We start from the raw sequence: 7,500 nt of genomic DNA on the forward strand, positions 1-7,500 counted from the left end.
AACCAGGACCAACTCTGCTTAGCTTCCGAGATCAGACGAGATCGGGCGCTTTCAGGGTGGTATGGCCACAGGTGTGAAAGTTTTTTATTTTACTTCTCTTATTCTGTTGCTGCTGCTGCTGTTGCTGCTGCTGCTGTTGCTGCTGCTGCTGTTGCTGCTGCTGCTGCTGCTGCTGCTGCTGCTGCTGCTTGTCATCGTCAGACAGAAAGAATTATAAGCCCTGGGACAGGACAGAGAAGGTGAGAAGGTTCAAATAAGGGTTTAAAGCTTTGATGATGAGCAAGAAACACATGGCAAAAAGCTCTCCCCGGACTGTGAGAAAAAATTAAAAGCCTACAACACCTGGTATTCCCAGGCGGTCTCCCATCCAGGTACTAACCAGGCCCAACCCCGCTTAGCTTCAGAGATCAGACGAGATCGGGCGCTTTCAGGTTAGTATGGCCGCAGGTGTGAAAGTTTTTTATTTTACTTCTCTTATTCTGTTGCTGCTGTTGCTGCTGCTGCTGCTGCTGCTGCTGCTGCTGCTGCTGCTTGTCGTGAGACAGAAAGAATTATAAGCCCTGGGACAGGACAGAGAAGGTGAGAACGTTCAAATAAGGGTTTAAAGCTTTGATGATGAGCAAGAAACACATGGCAAAAAGCTCTCCCCGGACTGTGAGAAAAAATTAAAAGCCTACAACAACTGGTATTCCCAGGCGGTCTCCCATCCAGGTACTAACCAGACCCAACCCTGCTTAGCTTCAGAGATCAGACGAGATCGGGCGCTTTCAGGGTGGTATGGCCACAGGTGTGAAAGTTTTTTATTTTACTTCTCTTATTCTGTTGCTGCTGCTGCTGCTGCTGCTGCTGCTGCTGCTGCTGCTGCTGCTGCTGCTGCTGCTGCTGCTGCTGCTGCTGCTGCTGCTGCTGCTGCTGCTGCTGCTTGTCGTCAGACAGAAAGAATTATAAGCCCTGGGACAGGACAGAGAAGGTGAGAAGGTTCAAATAAGGGTTTAAAGCTTTGATGATGAGCAAGAAACACATGGCAAAAAGCTCTCCCCGGACTGTGAGAAAAAATTAAAAGCCTACAACACCTGGTATTCCCAGGCGGTCTCCCATCGAGGTACTAACCAGGCCCAACCCTGCTTAGCTTCCGAGATCAGACGAGATCGGGCGCTTTCAGGGTGGTACGGCCGCAGGTGTGAAAGTGTTTTATTTTACTTCTCTTATTCTGTTGCTGCTGCTGCTGCTGCTGCTGCTGCTGCTGCTGCTGCTGCTGCTGCTGCTGCTGCTTGTCGTCAGACAGAAAGAATTATAAGCCCTGGGACAGGACAGAGAAGGTGAGAAGGTTCAAATAAGGGTTTAAAGCTTTGATGATGAGCAAGAAACACATGGCAAAAAGCTCTCCCCGGACTGTGAGAAAAAATTAAAAGCCTACAACACCTGGTATTCCCAGGCAGTCTCCCATCCAGGTACTAACCAGGCCCAACCCTGCTTAGCTTCCGAGATCAGACGAGATCGGGCGCTTTCAGGGTGGTATGGCCGCAGGTGTGAAAGTGTTTTATTTTACTTCTCTTATTCTGTGGCTGCTGCTGCTTGTCATCGTCAGACAGAAAGAATTATAAGCCCTGGGACAGGACAGAGAAGGTGAGAAGGTTCAAATAAGGGTTTAAAGCTTTGATGATGAGCAAGAAACACATGGCAAAAAGCTCTCCCCGGACTGTGAGAAAAAATTAAAAGCCTGCAACCCCTGGTATTCCCAGGCGGTCTCCCATCCAGGTACTAACCAGGACCAACTCTGCTTAGCTTCCGAGATCAGACGAGATCGGGCGCTTTCAGGGTGGTATGGCCACAGGTGTGAAAGTTTTTTATTTTACTTCTCTTATTCTGTTGCTGCTGCTGCTGTTGCTGCTGCTGCTGTTGCTGCTGCTGCTGTTGCTGCTGCTGCTGCTGCTGCTGCTGCTGCTGCTTGTCATCGTCAGACAGAAAGAATTATAAGCCCTGGGACAGGACAGAGAAGGTGAGAAGGTTCAAATAAGGGTTTAAAGCTTTGATGATGAGCAAGAAACACATGGCAAAAAGCTCTCCCCGGACTGTGAGAAAAAATTAAAAGCCTACAAAACCTGGTATTCCCAGGCGGTCTCCCATCCAGGTACTAACCAGGCCCAACCCCGCTTAGCTTCAGAGATCAGACGAGATCGGGCGCTTTCAGGTTAGTATGGCCGCAGGTGTGAAAGTTTTTTATTTTACTTCTCTTATTCTGTTGCTGCTGTTGCTGCTGCTGCTGCTGCTGCTGCTGCTGCTGCTTGTCGTGAGACAGAAAGAATTATAAGCCCTGGGACAGGACAGAGAAGGTGAGAACGTTCAAATAAGGGTTTAAAGCTTTGATGATGAGCAAGAAACACATGGCAAAAAGCTCTCCCCGGACTGTGAGAAAAAATTAAAAGCCTACAACAACTGGTATTCCCAGGCGGTCTCCCATCCAGGTACTAACCAGACCCAACCCTGCTTAGCTTCAGAGATCAGACGAGATCGGGCGCTTTCAGGGTGGTATGGCCGCAGGTGTAAAAGTGTTTTATTTTACTTCTCTTATTCTGTTGCTGCTGCTGCTGCTGCTGCTGCTGCTGCTGCTGCTGCTGCTGCTGCTTGTCGTCAGACAGAAAGAATTATAAGCCCTGGGACAGGACAGAGAAGGTGAGAAGGTTCAAATAAGGGTTTAAAGCTTTGATGATGAGCAAGAAACACATGGCAAAAAGCTCTCCCCGGACTGTGAGAAAAAATTAAAAGCCTACAACACCTGGTATTCCCAGGCGGTCTCCCATCGAGGTACTAACCAGGCCCAACCCTGCTTAGCTTCCGAGATCAGACGAGATCGGGCGCTTTCAGGGTGGTACGGCCGCAGGTGTGAAAGCGTTTTATTTTACTTCTCTTATTCTGTTGCTGCTGCTGCTGCTGCTGCTGCTGCTGCTGCTGCTGCTGCTGCTGCTGCTTGTCGTCAGACAGAAAGAATTATAAGCCCTGGGACAGGACAGAGAAGGTGAGAAGGTTCAAATAAGGGTTTAAAGCTTTGATGATGAGCAAGAAACACATGGCAAAAAGCTCTCCCCGGACTGTGAGAAAAAATTAAAAGCCTACAACACCTGGTATTCCCAGGCGGTCTCCCATCCAGGTACTAACCAGGCCCAACCCTGATTAGCTTCCGAGATCAGACGAGATCGGGCGCTTTCAGGGTGGTATGGCCGCAGGTGTGAATGTGTTTTATTTTACTTCTCTTATTCTGTTGCTGCTGCTGCTGCTGCTGCTGCTGCTTGTCGTCAGACAGAAAGAATTATAAGCCCTGGGACAGGACAGAGAAGGTGAGAAGGTTCAAATAAGGGTTTAAAGCTTTGATGATGAGCAAGAAACACATGGCAAAAAGCTCTCCCCGGACTGTGAGAAAAGAAAAAGCCTACAACACCTGGTATTCCCAGGCAGTCTCCCATCCAGGTACTAACCAGGCCCAACCCTGCTTAGCTTCCGAGATCAGACAAGATCAGGCGCTTTCAGGGTGGTATGGCCGCAGGTGTGAAAGTATTTTATTTTACTTCTCTTATTCTGTTGCTGCTGCTGCTGTTGCTGCTGCTGCTGCTGTTGCTGCTGCTGCTGCTGTTGCTGCTGCTGCTGCTGTTGCTGCTGCTGCTGCTGTTGCTGCTGCTGCTGCTGTTGCTGCTGCTGCTGTTGCTGCTGCTGCTGTTGCTGCTGCTGCTGCTGCTGCTTGTCGTCAGACAGAAAGAATTATAAGCCATGGGACAGGACAGAGAAGGTGAGAAGGTTCAAATAAGGGTTTAAAGCTTTGATGATGAGCAAGAAACACATGGCAAAAAGCTCTCCCCGGACTGTGAGAAAAAATTAAAAGCCTACAACACCTGGTATGCCCAGGCGGTCTCCCATCCAGGTACTAACCAGACCCAACCCTGCTTAGCTTCCGAGATCAGACAAGATCAGGCGCTTTCAGGGTGGTATGGCTGCAGGTGTGAAAGTTTTTTATTTTACTTCTCTTATTCTGCTGCTGCTGCTGCTGCTGCTGCTGCTGCTGCTGCTGCTTGTCGTCAGACAGAAAGAATTATAAGCCCTGGGACAGGACAGAGAAGGTGAGAAGGTTCAAATAAGGGTTTAAAGCTTTGATGATGAGCAAGAAACACATGGCAAAAAGCTCTCCCTGGACTGTGAGAAAAAATTAAAAGCCTGCAACACCTGGTATTCCCAGGCGGTCTCCCATCCAGGTACTAACTAGGACCAACTCTGCTTAGCTTCCGAGATCAGACGAGATCGGGCACTTTCAGGGTGGTATGGCCACAGGTGTGAAAGTTTTTTATTTTACTTCTCTTATTCTGTTGCTGCTGCTGCTGTTGCTGCTGCTGCTGTTGCTGCTGCTGCTGCTGCTGTTGCTGCTGCTGCTGCTGTTGCTGCTGCTGCTGCTGCTGCTTGTCATCGTCAGACAGAAAGAATTATAAGCCCTGGGACAGGACAGAGAAGGTGAGAAGGTTCAAATAAGGGTTTAAAGCTTTGATGATGAGCAAGAAACACATGGCAAAAAGCTCTCCCCGGACTGTGAGAAATGAAAATGCCTACAACACCTGGTATTCCCAGGCGGTCTCCCATCCAGGTACTAACCAGGCCCAACCCTGCTTAGCTTCCGAGATCAGGCGCTTTCAGGGTGGTATGGCCGCAGGTGTGAAAGCGTTTTAGTTTACTTCTCTTATTCTGTTGCTGCTGCTGCTGCTTGTCGTGAGACAGAAAGAATTATAAGCCCTGGGACAGGACAGAGAAGGTGAGAAGGTTCAAATAAGGGTTTAAAGCTTTGATGATGAGCAAGAAACACATGGCAAAAAGCTCTCCCCGGACTGTGAGAAAAAATTAAAAGCCTACAACAACTGGTATTCCCAGGCGGTCTCCCACCCAGGTACTAACCAGACCCAACCCTGCTTAGCTTCAGAGATCAGGCGCTTTCAGGGTGGCATGGCCGCAGGTGTGAAAGTGTTTTATTTTACTTCTCTTATTCTGCTGCTGCTGCTGCTGCTGCTGCTGCTGCTGCTGCTGCTGCTGCTGCTGCTGCTGCTGCTGCTGCTGCTGCTGCTGCTGCTGCTGCTGCTGCTGCTGCTGCTGCTGCTGCTGCTGCTGCTGCTGCTGCTGCTGCTGCTGCTTGTCGTCAGACAGAAAGAATTATAAGCCCTGGGACAGGACAGAGAAGGTGAGAAGGTTCAAATAAGGGTTTAAAGCTTTGATGATGAGCAAGAAACACATGGCAAAAAGCTCTCCCCGGACTGTGAGAAAAAATTAAAAGCCTACAACACCTGGTATTCCCAGGCGGTCTCCCATCCAGGTACTAACCAGGCCCAACCCTGCTTAGTTTCCGAGATCAGACAAGATCAGGCGCTTTCAGGGTGGTATGGCCGCAGGTGTGAAAGTGTTTTATTTTACTTCTCTTGTTCTGTTGCTGCTGCTGCTGCTGCTGCTGCTGCTGCTGCTGCTGCTGCTGCTGCTGCTGCTGCTGCTTGTCATCGTCAGACAGAAAGAATTATAAGCCCTGGGACAGGACAGAGAAGGTGAGAAGGTTCAAATAAGGGTTTAAAGCTTTGATGATGAGCAAGAAACACATGGCAAAAAGCTCTCCCTGGACTGTGAGAAAAAATTAAAAGCCTACAACACCTGGTATTCCCAGGCGGTCTCCCATCCAGGTACTAACCAGGCCCAACCCTGCTTAGCTTCCGAGATCAGACGAGATCGGGCGTTTTCAGGGTGGTATGGCCGCAGGTGTGAAAGTGTTTTATTTTACTTCTCTTATTCTGTGGCTGCTGCTGCTTGTCATCGTCAGACAGAAAGAATTATAAGCCCTGGGACAGGACAGAGAAGGTGAGAAGGTTCAAATAAGGGTTTAAAGCTTTGATGATGAGCAAGAAACACATGGCAAAAAGCTCTCCCCGGACTGTGAGAAAAAATTAAAAGCCTGCAACCCCTGGTATTCCCAGGCGGTCTCCCATCCAGGTACTAACCAGGACCAACTCTGCTTAGCTTCCGAGATCAGACGAGATCGGGCGCTTTCAGGGTGGTATGGCCACAGGTGTGAAAGTTTTTTATTTTACTTCTCTTATTCTGTTGCTGCTGCTGCTGTTGCTGCTGCTGCTGTTGCTGCTGCTGCTGTTGCTGCTGCTGCTGCTGCTGCTGCTGCTGCTGCTTGTCATCGTCAGACAGAAAGAATTATAAGCCCTGGGACAGGACAGAGAAGGTGAGAAGGTTCAAATAAGGGTTTAAAGCTTTGATGATGAGCAAGAAACACATGGCAAAAAGCTCTCCCCGGACTGTGAGAAAAAATTAAAAGCCTACAACACCTGGTATTCCCAGGCGGTCTCCCATCCAGGTACTAACCAGGCCCAACCCCGCTTAGCTTCAGAGATCAGACGAGATCGGGCGCTTTCAGGTTAGTATGGCCGCAGGTGTGAAAGTTTTTTATTTTACTTCTCTTATTCTGTTGCTGCTGTTGCTGCTGCTGCTGCTGCTGCTGCTGCTGCTGCTGCTGCTTGTCGTGAGACAGAAAGAATTATAAGCCCTGGGACAGGACAGAGAAGGTGAGAACGTTCAAATAAGGGTTTAAAGCTTTGATGATGAGCAAGAAACACATGGCAAAAAGCTCTCCCCGGACTGTGAGAAAAAATTAAAAGCCTACAACAACTGGTATTCCCAGGCGGTCTCCCATCCAGGTACTAACCAGACCCAACCCTGCTTAGCTTCAGAGATCAGACGAGATCGGGCGCTTTCAGGGTGGTATGGCCACAGGTGTGAAAGTTTTTTATTTTACTTCTCTTATTCTGTTGCTGCTGCTGCTGCTGCTGCTGCTGCTGCTGCTGCTGCTGCTGCTGCTGCTGCTGCTGCTGCTGCTGCTGCTGCTTGTCGTCAGACAGAAAGAATTATAAGCCCTGGGACAGGACAGAGAAGGTGAGAAGGTTCAAATAAGGGTTTAAAGCTTTGATGATGAGCAAGAAACACATGGCAAAAAGCTCTCCCCGGACTGTGAGAAAAAATTAAAAGCCTACAACACCTGGTATTCCCAGGCGGTCTCCCATCGAGGTACTAACCAGGCCCAACCCTGCTTAGCTTCCGAGATCAGACGAGATCGGGCGCTTTCAGGGTGGTACGGCCGCAGGTGTGAAAGTGTTTTATTTTACTTCTCTTATTCTGTTGCTGCTGCTGCTGCTGCTGCTGCTGCTGCTGCTGCTGCTGCTGCTGCTGCTGCTGCTGCTGCTGCTTGTCGTCAGACAGAAAGAATTATAAGCCCTGGGACAGGACAGAGAAGGTGAGAAGGTTCAAATAAGGGTTTAAAGCTTTGATGATGAGCAAGAAACACATGGCAAAAAGCTCTCCCCGGACTGTGAGAAAAAATTAAAAGCCTACAACACCTGGTATTCCCAGGCAGTCTCCCATCCAGGTACTAACCAGGCCCAACCCTGCTTAGCTTCCGAGATCAGACGAGATCGGGCGCTTTCA

At 49.2% G+C, this 7,500-nt stretch overlaps 19 non-coding genes and 3 pseudogenes across 19 annotated transcripts in view; all 22 read right to left on the reverse strand.

Moving 5' to 3' along the window:
* Positions 1 to 73, reverse strand: part of LOC128478502 (5S ribosomal RNA) — a 119-nt gene extending 46 nt beyond the window's left edge. The window contains exon 1 of the ribosomal RNA XR_008349418.1: positions 1 to 73. This exon is cut by the window's left edge and continues 46 nt beyond it. This is a non-coding gene — a ribosomal RNA (5S ribosomal RNA).
* A 257-nt stretch (positions 74 to 330) lies between these two features.
* LOC128479464 (5S ribosomal RNA) lies at positions 331 to 449 on the reverse strand. Its single transcript, XR_008350339.1, has one exon. It is a non-coding gene; the product is annotated as a 5S ribosomal RNA (ribosomal RNA).
* A 221-nt stretch (positions 450 to 670) lies between these two features.
* On the reverse strand, positions 671 to 789 carry LOC128479340 (5S ribosomal RNA). Its single transcript, XR_008350223.1, has one exon. It is a non-coding gene; the product is annotated as a 5S ribosomal RNA (ribosomal RNA).
* A 272-nt stretch (positions 790 to 1,061) lies between these two features.
* On the reverse strand, positions 1,062 to 1,180 carry LOC128477960 (5S ribosomal RNA). Its single transcript, XR_008348906.1, has one exon. It is a non-coding gene; the product is annotated as a 5S ribosomal RNA (ribosomal RNA).
* A 230-nt stretch (positions 1,181 to 1,410) lies between these two features.
* On the reverse strand, positions 1,411 to 1,529 carry LOC128477405 (5S ribosomal RNA). The gene has a single exon (XR_008348380.1). It is a non-coding gene; the product is annotated as a 5S ribosomal RNA (ribosomal RNA).
* Positions 1,530 to 1,717: 188 nt separating this feature from the next.
* Positions 1,718 to 1,836, reverse strand: LOC128478503 (5S ribosomal RNA). The gene has a single exon (XR_008349419.1). It is a non-coding gene; the product is annotated as a 5S ribosomal RNA (ribosomal RNA).
* Positions 1,837 to 2,090: 254 nt separating this feature from the next.
* Positions 2,091 to 2,209, reverse strand: LOC128479672 (uncharacterized; annotated as a pseudogene).
* A 215-nt stretch (positions 2,210 to 2,424) lies between these two features.
* On the reverse strand, positions 2,425 to 2,543 carry LOC128479217 (5S ribosomal RNA). The gene has a single exon (XR_008350101.1). It is a non-coding gene; the product is annotated as a 5S ribosomal RNA (ribosomal RNA).
* Positions 2,544 to 2,764: 221 nt separating this feature from the next.
* On the reverse strand, positions 2,765 to 2,883 carry LOC128477961 (5S ribosomal RNA). The gene has a single exon (XR_008348907.1). It is a non-coding gene; the product is annotated as a 5S ribosomal RNA (ribosomal RNA).
* Positions 2,884 to 3,107: 224 nt separating this feature from the next.
* Positions 3,108 to 3,226, reverse strand: LOC128477457 (5S ribosomal RNA). Its single transcript, XR_008348428.1, has one exon. It is a non-coding gene; the product is annotated as a 5S ribosomal RNA (ribosomal RNA).
* A 198-nt stretch (positions 3,227 to 3,424) lies between these two features.
* LOC128479210 (5S ribosomal RNA) lies at positions 3,425 to 3,543 on the reverse strand. Its single transcript, XR_008350094.1, has one exon. It is a non-coding gene; the product is annotated as a 5S ribosomal RNA (ribosomal RNA).
* Positions 3,544 to 3,872: 329 nt separating this feature from the next.
* LOC128479538 (5S ribosomal RNA) lies at positions 3,873 to 3,991 on the reverse strand. The gene has a single exon (XR_008350408.1). It is a non-coding gene; the product is annotated as a 5S ribosomal RNA (ribosomal RNA).
* Positions 3,992 to 4,200: 209 nt separating this feature from the next.
* LOC128479433 (5S ribosomal RNA) lies at positions 4,201 to 4,319 on the reverse strand. Its single transcript, XR_008350312.1, has one exon. It is a non-coding gene; the product is annotated as a 5S ribosomal RNA (ribosomal RNA).
* Positions 4,320 to 4,583: 264 nt separating this feature from the next.
* LOC128480153 (uncharacterized) lies at positions 4,584 to 4,692 on the reverse strand (annotated as a pseudogene).
* Positions 4,693 to 4,880: 188 nt separating this feature from the next.
* LOC128480671 (uncharacterized) lies at positions 4,881 to 4,989 on the reverse strand (annotated as a pseudogene).
* Positions 4,990 to 5,300: 311 nt separating this feature from the next.
* Positions 5,301 to 5,419, reverse strand: LOC128479326 (5S ribosomal RNA). The gene has a single exon (XR_008350210.1). It is a non-coding gene; the product is annotated as a 5S ribosomal RNA (ribosomal RNA).
* Positions 5,420 to 5,655: 236 nt separating this feature from the next.
* Positions 5,656 to 5,774, reverse strand: LOC128476699 (5S ribosomal RNA). Its single transcript, XR_008347700.1, has one exon. It is a non-coding gene; the product is annotated as a 5S ribosomal RNA (ribosomal RNA).
* Positions 5,775 to 5,962: 188 nt separating this feature from the next.
* Positions 5,963 to 6,081, reverse strand: LOC128478505 (5S ribosomal RNA). The gene has a single exon (XR_008349421.1). It is a non-coding gene; the product is annotated as a 5S ribosomal RNA (ribosomal RNA).
* A 254-nt stretch (positions 6,082 to 6,335) lies between these two features.
* LOC128479465 (5S ribosomal RNA) lies at positions 6,336 to 6,454 on the reverse strand. The gene has a single exon (XR_008350340.1). It is a non-coding gene; the product is annotated as a 5S ribosomal RNA (ribosomal RNA).
* A 221-nt stretch (positions 6,455 to 6,675) lies between these two features.
* Positions 6,676 to 6,794, reverse strand: LOC128479341 (5S ribosomal RNA). Its single transcript, XR_008350224.1, has one exon. It is a non-coding gene; the product is annotated as a 5S ribosomal RNA (ribosomal RNA).
* A 248-nt stretch (positions 6,795 to 7,042) lies between these two features.
* LOC128477963 (5S ribosomal RNA) lies at positions 7,043 to 7,161 on the reverse strand. The gene has a single exon (XR_008348909.1). It is a non-coding gene; the product is annotated as a 5S ribosomal RNA (ribosomal RNA).
* A 239-nt stretch (positions 7,162 to 7,400) lies between these two features.
* LOC128477406 (5S ribosomal RNA) overlaps positions 7,401 to 7,500 on the reverse strand; it is a 119-nt gene continuing 19 nt past the window's right edge. The window contains exon 1 of the ribosomal RNA XR_008348381.1: positions 7,401 to 7,500. This exon is cut by the window's right edge and continues 19 nt beyond it. This is a non-coding gene — a ribosomal RNA (5S ribosomal RNA).

Source organism: Spea bombifrons, chromosome 2 (assembly GCF_027358695.1).
Source record: "Spea bombifrons isolate aSpeBom1 chromosome 2, aSpeBom1.2.pri, whole genome shotgun sequence".
Taxonomy (NCBI): Eukaryota; Metazoa; Chordata; class Amphibia; order Anura; family Pelobatidae; genus Spea; species Spea bombifrons.